Source organism: Phyllobates terribilis, unplaced genomic scaffold (assembly GCF_046119375.1).
Source record: "Phyllobates terribilis strain yellow unplaced genomic scaffold, ASM4611937v1 Scaffold_51__1_contigs__length_9155689, whole genome shotgun sequence".
Classification (NCBI taxonomy): domain Eukaryota; kingdom Metazoa; phylum Chordata; class Amphibia; order Anura; family Dendrobatidae; genus Phyllobates; species Phyllobates terribilis.
The window spans coordinates 6877343-6894016 of NW_027362811.1; positions in this window are offsets into that span (position 1 = coordinate 6877343).

A 16674-nucleotide genomic window follows, 5' to 3' on the forward strand; every position below is an offset into this window, starting at 1 on the left:
CAGACCGCTGGGGCTGATGAGGTGTGCAGCTAGGGTAGTGTGACTCTCCACGGGAAGAGTGCGGCCCCAGGGCAGTATAATGGATGTTGGGAGTGATGGTAGTGGGAGTCCCAGTGCTGATAGTGCTGGAGGAGCAAGGAGCACACAGACAACAGGTTGCAGTCCAGGGTCTTTACTAAACAGGTAAACTGACCCACAAACAGTCCCGGCTAGGAGGGGACCTGGATGTCTGAGAGCAACGGGGAAATTGGCCCTGGTCAGGGTGAGGGTGTAGGCCTACCGTGCTTTCTGCGCTCCTTCTGGCTATCTCCTCCTGATAGGGTAACAGCCCACGTTTCCGAGCTTTCCATGTTTTCTCGCCTGTATGGCCTGCGACGTGGGTTCCTTTCTGCTCCCAGCCTTGTATGGCTTTACTGGTCCCTTCTGTTGTGGCAGGGCCTCCAGGCTTCTTAGGCCAAGGAATATACAGTCCCTTGCGGACTGGTTCTCTGCTGGGGGATGTGGAATCCTTCCAGCCTCAGACACCAAACTCTGGTAGATTAAGTCTGTTATCTGCCAAGACAGGCTCTCTTCGCCTCTTGTCTCTGGCTTGTGGCTCTCCACCTGCCACACTTCCTCTTAGGTGCAGTGCAATTGTCTGTCCCTGCTCTGCTGAGACACGTCTCAGTCCTGAGACAGGTCATCTGGGTTCTCTCTAACCCTGCCCTCAGCACCAGCTTTTATAGGGGCAGCCTGCTCCCCCTACTGGCCTGAGACAGGAGGCATTGCATGCTAATGTTCCCCTGACTAGAGAACCTCCCCCCTGCTCTCAGACACAGCTTTAATTACACTTGTGGCATCCAGGCCAGGGTGACACACATGTACACTTACACTACACACGTGGTCAAAACTGTTGGTACCCCTCGTTTAATGAAAGAAAAACCCACAATGGTCACAGAAATAACTTGAATCTGACAAAAGTAATAATAAATTAAAAATCTATGAAAATGAACAAATGAAAGTCAGACATTGCTTTTCTGCTTCCACAGAATAAAAAAAAATAAATAAACTGATGAAACAGGCCTGGACAGAAATGATGGTTCTTCTTAACTTTATATTTTGCTGAACAACCTTTTGAGGCAATCACTGCAATCAAACGACTCCTGTAACTGTCAATGAGACTTCTGCACCTCTCCACAGGTATTTTGGCCACTCCTCATGAGCAAACTGCTCCAGTTGTCTCATGGTTGAAGGTTGCCTTTTCCAGACGTCATGTTTCAGCTCTTTCCAAAGATGCTCAATAGGATTTAGGTCAGGGCTCATAGAAGGTCACTTCAGAATAGTCCAATGTTTTCCTCTTAGCCATTGTTGGGTGTTTTTAGCTGTGTGTTTTGGGTCATAATACTGTTGCAAGACCCATGACCTGCGACTGAGACCACGCTTTCTGACACTGGGCAGCACATTTCTCTCTAGAATCCCTTGATAGTCTTGAGATTTCATTGTACCCTGCACAGATTCAAGACACCCTGTGCCAGATGCGGCAGACCAGCCCCAAAACATAAAAGAGACTCCTCCATGTTTCACAGTAGGGACAGTGTTCTTATCTTGATATGCTTCATTTTTCCATCTGTGAACATAGATCTGATGTGCCTTGCCAAAAACTTCCATTTTTGTCTCATCTGTCCATAGGGCATTCTCCTAAAAGCTTTGTGACTTGTGAACATGTAGTTTGGCAAATTCCAGTCTGGCTTTTTTATGATTTTTTTTCAACAATGGTGTACTCCTTGGTCGTCTCCCATGAAGTCCACTTTAGATCAAACAACGACGGATGGTGCGATCTGACACTGATGTTCCTTGAGCTTGAAGTTCACCTTTAATCTCTTTAGAAGTTTTCCTGGGCTCTTTTGTTACCATTCATATTATTCGTCTCTTTGATTTGTTATCAATTTTCCTCCTGCGGCCACGTCCAGGGAGGTTGGCTACAGTCCCATGGATCTTAAATTTCTGAATAATATGTGCAACTGTAGTTACAGGAACATCAAGCTGCTTGGAGATGGTCTTATAACCTTTACCTTTAACATGTTTGTCTATAATTTTCTTTCTAATCTCCTGAGACAACTCTTTCCTTTGCTTCCTTTGGTCCATGTTGAGTGTGGTACACACCATGTCACCAAACAGCACAGTGAGTATCTGTAGCCCTATATACAGGCCCACTGACTGATTACAAGATTGTAGACACCTGTGATGCTAATTAGTGGACACAACTTGATTTAACATGTCCCTTTTGTCACATTATTTTCAGGGGTACCATCATTTCTGTCCAGGCCTATTTCAAGAGTTTAATTTTTTTTAAATTCTGTGGAAGCAGGGTTGAAAAGCAATGTCTGTCTTTCATTTGTTCATTTTCATCGATTTTTAATTTATTATTACTTTTGTCAGATTCAAGTTTTTTCTGTGACCATTGTGGGTTTTTCTTTCATTAAACGAGGGGTACCAACAATTTTGACCACGTGTGTATATAGTATATACAGAGCTCCTGTGTATGTCACTGGTGATCACTGTATTACCTATACACTATATACAGAGCTCCTGTCTATAATGTCACTGGTGATCACTGTGTTACCTGTACACTGGCACTATATACAGAGCTCCTGTGTATAATGTCGCTGGTGGTAATAACAGTGTTGTTAGTTTTGTGGTTTTGTATTCATGATCAGTACTGTAGTATTTGGTCACCTTGGGGTGGTAATATATGGTCTGGTCATAGTTTGGCCATATTTGTTCCTTGTATGTGGTATTATTCAGTCACTATGTAGTGGTAATATGTGATCTAGTCAAGGTGTGGCGATATTTGTCCCTTTTGTATGTGGTATTATTGGTGTTGATATAGTGGACTGTGCTGTGTATGGCGGTCATTTTGTTCTCGCTGATCTTAACTAGGAAAAGATTTTTTTCCATTAGGCCACAGCCCCACCATCAGTATTTGGTCAGTATTTTTCTCAGGAGTGGCTGCCGAAACCAGGAATGGTTGATAAATGCAGAATTGGTGACTTGTTTCTATTATACCTTTTCTCTGATTGTTCATCACCTGTTTTGGCTCCCACTCCTGAGAAAAAATACTGACTGGATACTGACCGAATACTGATAGTAGGGCCGTGGCCTTAGCGATTAAATACTTGGACCAGAGCGGCAGAGATGCACTTACAGGGGTTCTCCGGTGAAAACAAGTAATCGCCTCTCCACAGGATCATTGATAATATTGATTGGTGGGGGTCTGACTGCTTGCACACACCGGCAGAATGTGGAGCTTTTCTCCCCATTAGACTGGAGCGGCATGTGAGATGCGACCACTGATCCATTCATTCTCTCAGTGGCTGTGAGCGCTGCTCTTTTTTGCAAGTCTCTAAGAGAATGAATAGAGCTGCGGTCAGACGTCCCACCTGCCGCAGCATTTTAAAATAGGGATAAGTGTTCTGTCAGGGATAAAACTTCCCCATTCTTCCGATAGGTGCGTTTTCCAATGTTCGGACACAAATGCTCAATAAGTGATCACCTATCCTGTAGAGCCCATGGATCGGTGATAACTTGTTTTAACTAGTGTTGAGCGAGTATGTTCTGTCCGAGTATGCTCGGGCCGAGCGCCGAGTATTTACAGCTGCTCGGTGATATGGTTGAATCGCTCCCGTGTGCATGATTTGCAACTGTTTGACAGCTTTAACCCCTTAACGACATGTCACGTATTAGTACGCGCATGTCGTTATCCTCCGGTTCAGTGAGGGCTCCGGCGCTGAGCCCGCACTGAACCAAGCACATGTCAGCTGATTCTTACAGCTGACATGTGCCCGCAACAGGCGCGGGTGGAATTGCTATGAGCGCCATCTAGTGGTCGGTGCTCATAGGACAGGACCATTTCTGCTGCATACAGGGGATCTGCTGGTTCCCTGTATGTAGCAGAGGTGATCGGACAGTTGCTGCTTCAAGTCTCCTATGTAGAGTACAGAAGCAAGCAAAAAGTGAAAAAAAAAGTTTTAAAAAATATGAAAAAAAATAAAAAAATGTAAAAGTTTAAATCACCCCCCTTTCGCCCCATTCAAAATAAAATCATAAAATAAACCCCACATACACATATTTGGTATTGCCGCGTTCAGAATCGCCTGATCTATCAATATAAAAATAGAATTAATGCGATCGGTAAATGGCGTAATGAGAAAAAAATTCTAAACGCCAGAATTACGTTTTTTGGTCACCGTAAAATTGCAATAAAATGCAATAACGGACGATCAAAACATTGGATCTACCCCAAAATAGCATCTATAAAAACTTCAGCTCGGTTCACAAAAAATAAGCCCTCACCCTGCCCCAGATCCCGAAAAATGGAGACGCTACGGGTCTCGGAAAATGGCACCATTTTTTTTTTTTTTTTTTTTTTTACCAAATTTTGGATTTTTTTTTCATCACTTAAATAAAAAAGAACCTATACATGTTTGGTGTCTACGAGCTCTTAATGACATGGAGAATAATAATGGCAGGTCAGTTTTAGCATTCAGTGAACGTGGTAAAAAAAATAAAAAAAAACCTCAGTGGTATTGCACTTTTTTTGCAATTTCACGGCGCTTGGAATTTTTTTCCCGTTTTCCCGTACACGGCATGGTAAAACTAGTAATGGCGTTGAAAAGTACAACTCGTCCCGCAAAAAATAAGCCCTAACATGGCCATATTGACCAAAAAATAAAAACGCTATGGCTCTGGGAACAAGTGGAGCAAAAAGCGAAAATGCAAAAACGGAAAATGCTCCGCGGCTTAAGGGGTTAATACATGTGAGGAATGTCTATTTCTTACACATTCCTCACATGTATTAAAACCGTCAAACAGTCGCAAATCATGCACACGGGAGCGATTCAACCATATCACCGAGCAGCTATAAATACTCGGAGCTCGGCCCGAGCATACTCGCCGAAAGGGTTAACAGAACATACTCGCTCAACACTAGTTTTAACCAAAGAAGCCCTTTAATGCAAACATGTCCATCCCAGTTAGAGTGTCGCCCAGTAGATGTGCAGGAGCCGCCAGTCAATGCTCCACTATAACAGGGAGAGCGGATAACAGATATTTGCATCTTGCTGTAGGTGGGCCCCTAGAGTTAATTTCCCCTGTGGGCCCCAGACACCGCAGTCCGACCCTGGTCATCAATATCAGATCAGTGAGGTTCCAACACACGGCCCCCTCACCAATAAGACAGCAGCTGGAAATACTCAGCGTAGAGACCAAACAGCACAGCGCTGTACACTGTGTAGTGGCCGATCTTGGTACTGCAGCTCCTATTGAAATGATTGTGATCTGAGCTGTAGTACCTGAAACCAGCCATTGCACAGTGTGCGGAGCTGTGCTATTCCAGCTCTTAACACTGTGTACATCATCTTGCAGAAGTAGCTGATGTCTGGGGATTTCAGGTGTCAGACCCCCACTAATCACTGTATGAGTTCTGCTCTACTCCTTTATTAAAGGGGTGGTCTTGTGTTCCTCTCATCAGAAGCTGAAGATTTACAGTTCTGGCCGGTGGCTTGGCTGAGCCGCTTGTCTGAATTGTGCCCTCTTGCATTCTGTGGGCAGAGGCGGCTTTGCCTCTGCAGAATGGGACAGGCACAGGGGCGCTGAAGTCCACCAGTCTGCAAGTGAGCGCTTCTTGCCAAGGAGACCGGCCACTTCTCAGGTGGTCAGTAACCATAGCAATGAGCTGTACACTGCAGAATTAAAAATCTTTTCCTTCTTGAGAACAGAGAAGATTTTGAATAAGAAGGAAATTGCAAAGTTTCTTGTTTTTACAAGCTCTTTGCAATCTTAGCCTTTTAATACATTCATTTTATTTAGTTATATATTTATTTTACTCTCTTATATAGCGCCGTTAGATTTTGTAGCACCTTACAGACATTATCATCACTGTCCCCATTGGGGCTCACAATATGAATTCCCTATCAGTATGTCTTTGGAGTGTGGGAGGAAACCGGAGAACCCGGAGGAAACCCACACAAACACGGGGAGAACATACAAACTCCTTGCAGATGTTGTCCTTGCTATTATATGAACCCAGCCCCACAGCGTTAATCATTGACCCACCATGTTGCCCACATTCCTCGGCTTTTTTAAGATTTTCTGCAATGAATAAGAACACTGAAGAAAATCTAGATTGATCAACATTTCCTATCACAAATGCAGTTGCTGCAATACTTGTCCATAGTCCTGTTCCCAGCTGAAAATTGGATACAATTGTATCTTGTGTAGACAATGCTCTGTGAGCTAAATAGCCGGGATCCACTGCTACAAGGCAGGAAACAGATTCTGCTGATGGGTTCTGCTCCCAGAGCATTATTCAGCCCGGACATCTCAGCTCAGAGCAAAACCAGCTATAAGGCTGTGTGCACACCTAGCAGATTTGATGCAGAGCGTTTTTGCCTCTCTCATGCAGATTTACATGCGTTTTTTCTGCTAGAGAGAAGCGTTTTCACATGCATTTTTTCAAGCAATTTTCCAAGCGATTTTGAGCATCACTTGGAAAAGTGCTTGACAAGTTGATCACACAATATAAATCGATGCAACCGACATGGATCTATAATGTGTGAACAACTTAGATGCTTTAAATGCAGCATCTATAGTAAAAAAAAGAATCAAAACGTTAATAAATAAAAAAAAACAACGGTATATTCACCTGTCCGGCGGCCCCCGGTCTGCTCTCCGGTCTCTTCCGGTCTGCTCCCGGCCGCGTCTTCTCTCTTCAGCGTCCTGCAGTGTACGGTCAGGACCTGCGGTGACGTCATTTAGTCAGCTGATGGCCACGCGACCATCACCTGATGCCGACGTCAGCGGTCATGCGACCATCACCTGACTAAATGACGTCAGCACAGGTCCTGACAGTACAGACAGCAGACCGGAGGAGACCGGAGAGCAGACCGGGGGCCGCCGGAGAGGTGAATATACAGGTTTTGTTTGTTTTTAACTTTTTTATTTCTTTTTTTCACCGCGTGGTAGCCGGGATGAAGAGGAGTTGTAGTCTCGTCTTCCTCCCAGATACCACACGCATCGCGAATAAGCTTCAGCGTAATCGCAGTAGAAATGGTCATGCTGCGTTTTGCAAAGTAATGCGAATTCGGCGCGCAAATTAGCGCATCATGTGCACAGCACATCCGAATTCACATGGCTTTGCATGGCAGACTGTTTTACAAGCGTTTTTGCGGCCGTAAAAACGCCGCAAAAACGCTACAAAAACGCTACGTGGGCACATGGCCTAAGGCTGTGTGCCCACGACGCGTATTTTAAGCGTTTCCGCATGGCAAAAACGCTGCAGAAACGCTTAAAGACGCATGTTAGAAGGTCTGCCATGTTCCCCAATGATAGTCCGCATGTGCTGTGCACATGCTGCGGAAATTTCCGCTGCGGATTATCATTGCGGAAAAAAACGCAGCACTACCAATTATTTTGCGGAAGCGCAGCGTTTTCCTGGCCATTGACTTGCATTGGAACGCATGGATTCCGCTTCACTAGATAAGCACATGCGGAATACATGAGTTCAATGTGCGGATGGTACCCGGGTGTGGAGGATGGGAGACTCTCCTCCGGACCCGGGTACCATAGAACCTGTCAAAATAAAGAATAAAATAAAAAATAAATGTTATATTTACCTTCTGACGGCCCCCGCTGCGCTCGTCCTCCCATGTCGGCAGCTCGCGATGGACTGAAGGACCAGCGCTGACGTCATAGTCATGTGACGGCAGGTCCTTCAGTGTACCGCGATCTGCCGGCAGCCAGGACGGAGCGAAGCGAGACTGCGGGGGCCATCGGAAGGTAAGTATAGATTTATTTTTTTATTTTTAACCAGTCGTTGGGGTCACACTATATAAATCCATGCCGTTTTCATGGATTTCTATAGTGTGACCAAGTTGACAAGCACTTTCCAAGTGATGCTAAAATCGCTTGTAAAGCGCTTGACAACCCGCATGTGGAAATGCATGTGAAGAGCGCTCCACTTCTGCATGTCCCTGGCAGGAAAAACGCATGTACAATCCGCATATACAATCCGCATGTACAATCCGCATATACAATCCGCATGTACAATCCGCGTGTACAATCCGCATATACAATCCGCATGTACAATCCGCATGTACAATCCGCGTGTACAATCCGCGTGTACAATCCGCATATACAATCCGCATGTACAATCCGCGTGTACAATCCGCATATACAATCCGCATGTACAATCCGCGTGTACAATCCGCATATACAATCCGCATGTACAATCCGCGTGTACAATCCGCGTGTACAATCCGCGTGTACAATCCGCATGTACAATCCGCATGTACAATCCGCATGTACAATCCGCATGCGTTTTTTCTGCCAGCGAGATGCAGAAACGCTCAGGAAAAATCCGGAGCTTTTGTGCATCGTGGGCACATAGCCTAAGTCTCTGCATTTGTCTGCTTACACATCTGTACATTTCTGAACACATTCAGCAAAAATTGCAGTACATTTGTTAAAATTGGGCATATAGCATACTATAGGTGCTTCTCACAAAATTAGAATATCATCAAAAAGTTAATTTATTTCAGTTCTTCAATACAAATAGTAAAACTCATATTATATAGAGTCATTACAGACAGAGTGATCTATTTCAAGTGTTTATTTCTGTTAATGCTATTATCTCAGTAAATTAGAATACTTTATAACACCAGCTTGAAAAATGTTTTTAAAATCTGAAATGTTGTCCTACTGAAATGTATGTTCAGTAAATGCCCTCAATACTTGGTCGGGGCTCCTTTTGCATCAATTACTGCATCAATGCGGCAATGTGGCATGGAGGCGATCAGCCTGTGACACTGCTGAGGTGTTATGGAAGCCCAGGTGGCTTTGATAGAAGCCTTCAGCTCGTCTGCATTGTTGGGTCTGGTGTCTCTCATCTTTCTCTTGACAATACCCCATAGATTCTCTATAATAGATTCTCTAGGGGGTTAAGGTCAGGTGAGTTTGCTGCCAATCAAGCACAGTGATACTGTTGTGTAAACCAGGTATTGGTACTTTTGGCCGTGTGGACAGGGGCCAAGTCCTGCTGGAAAATGACATTTCCATCTCCATAAAGCTTGTCGGCAGAGGGAAGCATGAAGGGCTCTACAATGTCCTGGTAGACGGGTGCGCTGACTTTGGTCTTGATAAAACACAGTGGACCTACACCAGCAGATGACATGGCTACCCAAACCATCACCGATTGTGGAAACTTCACACGAGACCTCAAGCAGCTTGGATTGTGGCCTCTCCACTCTTCCTCCAGACTCTGGGACCTTGATTTCCAAATTAAATGCAAAATTTACTTTCATCGGAAAACAACACCTTGGACCACTGAGCAACAGTCCAGGTGTTTTTCTCCTTGGCCCAGGTAAGATGCTTCTGGCGTTGTCTATTGGTCATGAGTGGCTCGACACAAGGAATGTGACACTTGTAGCCCATGTCCTGGATACGTCTGTGTGTGGTGGCTCTTGAAGCAATGACTCCAGCAGCAGTCCACTCCTTGTGAATCTTCCCCAAATGTTTGAATGGCCTTTCCTTAACAATCTTTTCAAGGCTGCGGTTATCCCGGTTGCTTGTGCACCTCTTCCTACCACACTTTTTCTTTCCACTCAACTTTCCATAAATATGCTTGGATACAGCACTCTGTTAACAGCCAGCTTCTTTAGCAATGACCTTATGTGGTTTACACTCCTTGTGGAGTGTGTCAATGACTGCCTTCTGGACATCTGTCAAGTCATCAGTCTTCCCCATGATTGTGGAGCCTACTGAAACAGACAAAGGGACCTTTTTAAATGTGTAAGAAGCCTTTTCAGGTGTTTTTTGTTAATTATTCTAATTTACTGAGATAATGACTTTTGTGTTTTCATTGGCTGTAAGCCATCATTATCAACATTAACAGAAATAAACACTTGAAATAGATCACTCTGTAATGACTCTGTATAATATATGAGTTTCACTTTTTGGATTGAAGAACTGAAATAAATAAACTTTTTGATGATATTCTAATTTTGTGAGAAGCACCTGTATGTTTGATGCATCTCATTAGCTAAGCTCAACCTCTTCCTTGCTTCACCTCAATTTGAGCCATAAATTGTGATATTTCATTTTGGTGCATTTTATGACTCCTTTTTGTCACACTTTTCTCATAACTATTTTTTTTATAACTGAGGGAAAATAACAAAATCTTATTTGTTGTACTCAAGTTTTCACAGAAACATCTGATAAAGTGTTGACTTATTTTTCTGAGTTAAACTCTTCCTTTTGGCCCTCTATATATTTGAGTTTGACAGCCCTGATGTAGATGGATGATGATGTGGCAAGAAGGGGCAGAGGAGCAGAGCCTCCTGGCTCTCAGCTTCGCTCTCCACTGCTCACAGGAGACAGCAGTTACTTCACAAATGTAACTGATAGAAAAGATGTCACGTAAGAGGGGGTCAGGGGAGCGATGTGCTGCAGGAGGGGGAAGATTAGCCAGGGGAGTGGTGTGCTGCAGGAAGAGGAGGATTAGGCAGGGAGCGCTGTGCTGCAGGAAGAGGAGGATTAGGCAGGGGAGTGATGTAATGCAGGAGGGGGAGGCTTAGGCAGGGAAGCGATGTGCTGCAGGAAGAGGTGGCTTATGCAGGGGAGTGATGTAATGCAATAGGAGAGGATTAGGCAGGGAGCGATATGCTGCAGGAAGTGCAGGATTTGGCAGTGGGCGATGTGGTGCAAGAGGGGATTTGGCAGTGGGTGATGTGGTGCAGGAAGGGGGAGATTTAGAAAGGGCACAATGTGCTGCAAGGAGGGGAGGATTAGACGGGAGCAATGTGCCGCAAGAGGGGGAGGTTTAGACAGTGGAGCGATGTGCTGCAGTAGGTGGAGGATTTGGCTGTGGGCGATGTGGTGTAAGAGGGGATTTTGCAGTGGGCAATGTGGTGCAGGAAGGGGGAGATTTAGAAAGGGAACAATGTGCTGCAAGGAGGGGAGGATTAGACGGGACCAATGTGCCGCAAGAGGGGGAGGTTTAGACAGGGGAGCGATCTGCTGCAGGAGTGGGAGAATTAAGCGGTGAGAAATATGCTGCAGGACGGGGAGGGTTAGGCAGGGGAGCAATGTGCTGCAGGTGAAAGCAGAATCTGTGACTACAGCCCAGTGTTTAAGGTTTATTGGAGCCTGTCTTTTATATATTTTATTGTTTTTTTTTCTGACAAAACTGCATAACATCTGACATGAAGTCCGCTTAGCAGTCACTGTCCCTGTAGATTGTTACTGTCCAGGTTCACCGCTGTCTCTTTTTGTTTTTAGTGCCAATCTGACAGCAGTGAAGGTTCCGCTGATAATGGCGGTCGGGTTCCGAATAGAATGTTCATGTCTGTTCTCATTGTAGTAACATCACGGAATATGCTAATTTCTTCTGACCACACCCGATGACTGAATAAAGGCTCCTCACCCACTTGTCAATGTCATCACTTTGTGGTGTCACAATGATCTAAGGGGATAAAAAAACGCTCCTGGCAGCTTTACAGTCGTCCCTTCGTGTTAAAGGAGCAGGATGATAGAGCCGCACCATGCCAGCCAGAAGAAAAGAAAGTGGAGCCCTTCAAGATGATGAAGCAAGAAAGCAGACTGTGGAAGGCCATCCAGGACCAAGAGCATCATGAGGGCCTGGTAACGTATACTACACAACTGTTCTGTATATGCTCATGCCATGTAAACCTATGGTGGCCGATTCATCAAGGCTGGTGGATTTCTATACCAGCATTCATGAAGCGCCTATTGGAGGAACGTGCACCAAATTCATTAAAAAGACTAAACCTCTTAATGAACTTGACTCATCCTTAAAGGGGTTGTTCCCTTTCAATAAATGAATGTCCCTAGCTGCAGGTCATTTAATTAAAAAAAAGAGGTTCCACCATCTCAGAGCTGCAGCAGCTCAGTGCGCTCAGCTGGGCAGTCCGTCTGATTACATTTGTTGGCTGCGGCAGTATTGAGGTGATGACAGTGCCATACACAATCCCAGGAATGGGTCAGGACAGCACAGTTTGATTCTTTATACCTGCAGCCAGGGTCATTCATTTATTGAAATATCCCCTTAAAGCTGACGTACTAGACCTCAAGAAATGTACTCCAGTCAAAAGATGGAGTCAATTTCAGTCCTAATTTACACCACTTTTCCAGCCTAATTTGTAATAAGTTTTCAGGTAAAGCTAAGCCACAAGCGGTCCAGATAAGCTCTGTTCACTATTTAAGAAGTTAAAAGAGTGGGTGTAAAAAGGTCAGAGTATTCAAATGTAAGTTGCGCAGGAATTTACTGAGATTCAAACAGTTGTGCAACACATTTCCGGTGAAAACTGCTTGATGAAAAATGTTCCTTGAATAATATAACATTTCAGGTTAGTGGTAATAGATTTTATTATGGGACGTTGATCCAGGGAACTAGTCTGATTGCCATATGTGGAGTCGAGAAGGAATTTTTCCCCTAAAATGGGGCAATTAGCATCTGCCTCATGGGGTTTTTGCCTTCCTCTGGATCAACACATTAGCTTTTAGGTTGAACTTGATGGACTTGTGTCTTTCAACCTTAAAACTATGAAACTGTCCCTGTATTGAGGTTCAAGGGTGAAGCCCAGGGTTCATTTGGAACCATCAGAAATGGTGTGTTTTGCGCCCAGTCTGTCCAAGGAAGCCTGTTTGAGCCAACGGCCTCAGAAATATCCTAACATTTCAGAAAGTAGCAATAGTTAGGGTGGCTGAACCATTCTAGCCTTAAGTTTGCCCCTCCAGTCAGCATCTACTATGTAGATGCAATCAAGGCCATGTAATAAGTCTTTATCGCTGTACAGGGCTGTAAGAGTGAAGGCCAGAGTTCCTTTGGAACCTGTAGGATAGACTGGCTTTTGCCAAGTCTTTCCAAAGAAGCTTTTTTGAGCCAAAGGCCTCAGACAGGTCCTAACAAGAAAGTGGCATTAGATAGGTTTTTCTTTAGTTAGGATTGATTCAACTACTCAAGCCTCAAGCGCACTCCTCCGGCCAGCAGCTACTCTGTAGATGCAACCCTGGGCCTATGGTAAGTATCTATCCCTGTACAGGGGTGTAATGGTAAAAACCTGGGTTCCCTTGGGATCTGCAGAATGGAGTAGCTTGCGCCAAGTCTGTCCGAGGAAGTCTGTTTGAGCCAACAGCCTTAAACAGATCCCAGTATTTAGGAAAAAAAAAATCTTCAGTTAGAGTTGAATCAACCACTATAGCCTCAAGCTCGCTCCTCCGGCCAGCAGCTACTCTGTAGATGCAGCCCTGGGCCTATGGTAAGTATCTATCCATGTACAGGCGTGTAATGGTAAAGGCCAGGGTTCCCTTGGGATCTGCAGAATGGAGTAGCTTGCGCCAAGTCTGTCCGAGAAAGCCTTTTTGAGCTGATGGATTTAAACAAATTTCAACATTTAGGAAAAAAGCATTAATCTATTTCAGTTAGAGTTAATTCAATTACTCTAGCATAAAGATCCTAATTCACTTTGTCTAAAGGAAGTTAGTTGGCTAATTTTTATTGTGTGAGCAATGAGGTTATGGAACTCTCTACCATATGAACTTGAAATACTTAATTTTCTAAAAAAAATTCAAGGAGGGCATATGTGTGCCTTTCTTGAATAATATAAAATTGCAGGTTATCCGTACTAGATTTTGTTATGGGACGTTGATCCAGGGAACTAGTCTGATTGCCATATGTGGAGTCGGGAAGGAATTTTTCCTCTAATATGGGGCAATTAGCATCTGCCTCATGGGGTTTTTGCCTTCCTCTGGATCAACACATTAGCTTTTAGGTTGAACTTGATGGACTTGTGTCTTTCAACCTTAAAACTATGAAACTGTCCATGTATTGAGGTTCAAGGGTGAAGCCCAGGGTTCATTTGGAAACATCAGAAATGGTGTGTTTTGCGCCCAGTCTGTCCAAGGAAGCCTGTTTGAGCCAACGGCCTCAGAAATATCTTAACATTTAAGAAAGTAGCAATAGTTAGGGTTGGCTGAACCATTCTAGCCTTAAGTTTGCCCCTCCAGTCAGTATCTACTATGTAGATGCAATCAAGGCCCTGCAATAAGTCTTTATCGCTGTACAGAGCTGAAAGAGTGAAGGCCAGAGTTCCTTTGGAACCTGTAGGATAGACTGGCTTTTGCCAAGTCTTTCCAAAGAAGCTTTTTTGAGCCATAGGCCTCAGACAGGTCCTAACAAGAAAGTGGCATTAGATAGGTTTTTCTTTAGTTAGGATTGATTCAACTACTCAAGCCTCAAGCGCACTCCTCCGGCCAGCAGCTACTCTGTAGATGCAACCCTGGGCCTATGGTAAGTATCTATCCCTGTACAGGGGTGTAATGGTAAAAAACAGGGTTCCCTTGGGATCTGCAGAATGGAGTAGCTTGCGCCAAGTCTGTCCGAGGAAGTCTGTTTGAGCCAACAGCCTTAAACAGATCCCAGTATTTAGGAAAAAAAAGCTTTAGTTAGAGTTGAATCAACCACTATAGCCTCAAGCTCGCTCCTCCGGCCAGCAGCTACTCTGTAGATGCAGCCCTGGGCCTATGGTAAGTATCTATCCCTGTACAGGGGTGTAATGGTAAAGGCCAGGGTTCCCTTGGGATCTGCAGAATGGAGTAGCTTGCGCCAAGTCTGTCCGAGAAAGCCTTTTTGAGCTGATGGATTTAAACAAATTTCAACATTTAGGAAAAAAGCATTAATCTATTTCAGTTAGAGTTAATTCAATTACTCTAGCATAAAGATCCTAATTCACTTTGTCTAAAGGAAGTTAGTTGGCAAATTTTTATTGTGTGAGCAATGAGGTTATGAAACTCTCTACCACATGAAATTGAAATACTTAATTTTCTAAAAAAAATTCAAGGAGGGCATGTGTGTGCCTTTCTTGAATAATATAAAATTGCAGGTTATCCGTACTAGATTTTGTTATGGGACGTTGATCCAGAGAACTAGTCTGATTGCCATATGTGGAGTCGGGAAGGAATTTTTCCCCTAATATGGGGCAATTAGCATCTGCCTCATGGGGTTTTTGCCTTCCTCTGGATCAACACATTAGCTTTTAGGTTGAACTTGATGGACTTGTGTCTTTCAACCTTAAAACTATGAAACGGTCCCTGTATAGAGGTTCAAGGGTGAAGCCCAGGGTTCATTTGGAAACATCAGAAATGGTGTGTTTTGCGCCCAGTCTGTCCAAGGAAGCCTGTTTGAGCCAACGGCCTCAGAAATATCTTAACATTTAAGAAAGTAGCAATAGTTAGGGTTGGCTGAACCATTCTAGCCTTAAGTTTGCCCCTCCAGTCAGCATCTACTATGTAGATGCAATCAAGGCCCTGTAATAAGTCTTTATCGCTGTACAGGGCTGTAAGAGTGAAGGCCAGAGTTCCTCTGGAACCTGTAGGATAGACTGGCTTTTGCCAAGTCTTTCCAAAGAAGCTTTTTTGAGCCATAGGCCTCAGACAGGTCCTAACAAGAAAGTGGCATTAGATAGGTTTTTCTTTAGTTAGGATTGATTCAACTACTCAAGCCTCAAGCGCACTCCTCCGGCCAGCAGCTACTCTGTAGATGCAACCCTGGGCCTATGGTAAGTATCTATCCCTGTACAGGTGTGTAATGGTAAAAACCAGGGTTCCCTTGGGATCTGCAGAATGGAGTAGCTTGCGCCAAGTCTGTCCGAGGAAGTCTGTTTGAGCCAACAGCCTTAAACAGATCCCAGTATTTAGGAAAAAAAAGCTTTAGTTAGAGTTGAATCAACCACTATAGCCTCAAGCTCGCTCCTCCGGCCAGCAGCTACTCTGTAGATGCAGCCCTGGGCCTATGGTAAGTATCTATCCCTGTACAGGGGTGTAATGGTAAAGGCCAGGGTTCCCTTGGGATCTGCAGAATGGAGTAGCTTGCGCCAAGTCTGTCCGAGAAAGCCTTTTTGAGCTGATGGATTTAAACAAATTTCAACATTTAGGAAAAAAGCATTAATCTATTTCAGTTAGAGTTAATTCAATTACTCTAGCATAAAGATCCTAATTCACTTTGTCTAAAGGAAGTTAGTTGGCAAATTTTTATTGTGTGAGCAATGAGGTTATGAAACTCTCTACCACATGAAATTGAAATACTTAATTTTCTAAAAAAAATTCAAGGAGGGCATGTGTGTGCCTTTCTTAAATAATATAAAATTGCAGGTTATCCGTACTAGATTTTGTTATGGGACGTTGATCCAGGGAACTAGTCTGATTGCCATATGTGGAGTCGGGAAGGAATTTTTCCCCTAATATGGGGCAATTAGCATCTGCCTCATGGGGTTTTTGCCTTCCTCTGGATCAACACATTAGCTTTTAGGTTGAACTTGACAGACTTGTGTCTTTCAACCTTAAAACTATGAAACGGTCCCTGTATACAGGTGCAAGAGTGAAGCCCAGGGTTCATTTGGAAACATCAGAAATGGTGTGTTTTGCGCCAAGTCTGTCCAAGGAAGCCTGTTTGAGCCAATGGCCTCAGAAATATCCTAACATTTAAGAAAGTAGCAATAGTTAGGGTTGGCTGAACCATTCTAACTTTAAGTTTGCCCCTCCAGTCAGCATCTACTATGTAGATGCAATCAAGGCCCTGTATTAAGTCTTTATCACTGTACAGGGCTGTAAGAGTGAAGGCCA